This window comes from Manis javanica, chromosome X (genome assembly GCF_040802235.1).
Source record: "Manis javanica isolate MJ-LG chromosome X, MJ_LKY, whole genome shotgun sequence".
Lineage (NCBI taxonomy): Eukaryota > Metazoa > Chordata > Mammalia > Pholidota > Manidae > Manis > Manis javanica.
The window spans coordinates 100,359,332-100,360,707 of NC_133174.1; the positions used below are offsets into that span (position 1 = coordinate 100,359,332).

The 1,376-nt window shown below is 46.9% G+C and overlaps 1 pseudogene; it reads left to right on the forward strand.

Moving 5' to 3' along the window:
* Nucleotides 1–619: 619 nt before the first annotated feature.
* On the forward strand, nt 620–1,376 carry LOC108384613 (small ribosomal subunit protein eS6-like; annotated as a pseudogene).

Sequence of the window (1,376 nt, forward strand, 5' to 3'; positions counted from 1 at the left end):
GTCTAGATCTTGAGCCCAAACCCCTGATGGATGGTGCCAGTTACTTGGCATGGGATGGAGACTCACCCAATTGATTCCAGAGCAGCCTCTCCAAGCAGGGCTTGTCATTTGGCTACAGCCTTGGTTTAGTACAGATATATAGGGAGGTGGCAGGAAAATGATAGGAATTCCATCGTTACAGTCCTATTATTTCTTTGCTCACTCACTTCAGCTACTCCTCTCTGGTGTCCTGTTTGTTAAGTTAGCCTTTCAGTGGACAGAGGTCTGACTGGGGAGCAGGTCAAGTGCTTCTCTTCCCTTCTGCCCGGCCCAGTTAATCCCATCCCCACCCCTATCCCACCCTCCACCGGAGGAGACTCACATGGAAATGCAGGTACCCTCCTAGATTGCTAAAGGTTGCAGTCTTCCAAACGCCCACAGATATAGTGGGGGGGATAAAGAAAAAGCCAAAGTTCTGTTCCTGAGCTTCCCACAATAGTGTGACTGCCAGAGAAGCCTTCCCCATATCAGATTTGAGAGTCCTAGAAGTCTCCCTCCATAGCTTTCTCCCCCACCCAATGATTAAAGATGTATTCCACCTCTTTCCTGTGTGATCTTCAAAGTGGTCAGCTTCTTCAAGATGAAGCTGAACATCTCTTTCCCAGCCACCAGCTGCCAGAAACTCATTGAACTGGACAACGAATGCAAACTTTGTACTGTTTGTGAGAAGCATATGGCCACAGAAGTTACTGCTGATGCTTTGGGTGAAGAACGGAAGGATTATGTGGGCCAGATCAGTAGTGGGAATGACAAACAAGGTTTCCCCATGAAGCAGAGTGTCTTGACCCATGGTCATTTCTACCTGCCGCTCAAGAAGGGGCATTCTTGTTACAGACCAAGGAGAACTGGAAAAATGAGGCACAAATCTGTTTGGGGTTGTATTTTAGATGTCAATCTGACTGTTCTCGATTTGGTGACTGTTAAAAAAAAAAAAAGAAGGTGGGGAAGAAGGATATTCCAAGACTCACTGATACCACTGTGCCTTGTTGCCAGGGGCCAAAAGAGCTAGCGGAATCCCCAAACTCTTCAGTCCCTTTAAAGAAGATATGTGCCAGCATGTTATAAGAAAGCCCCTGAACACAGAAGGCAAGAAACCCAGGACGACCGTGCCCAGGATTCAGCATCTGGGTGCTCTGCATGTCCTGCAACAAACATGTCAGCATATCACTCTCAAGAAACAGTGTACTAAGAAAAATAAGGAAAAGGACACAGAATAGGCTAAGCTTTAGGCCAAGAGAATGAAAGAGAACAAAGAAGAATGCCAGGGACAGATGGCCAAGAGATGGGGGCTGTCGTCTCTGAGAACTACCTCTAAGTCTGAGTCCAGTCAAAACTGA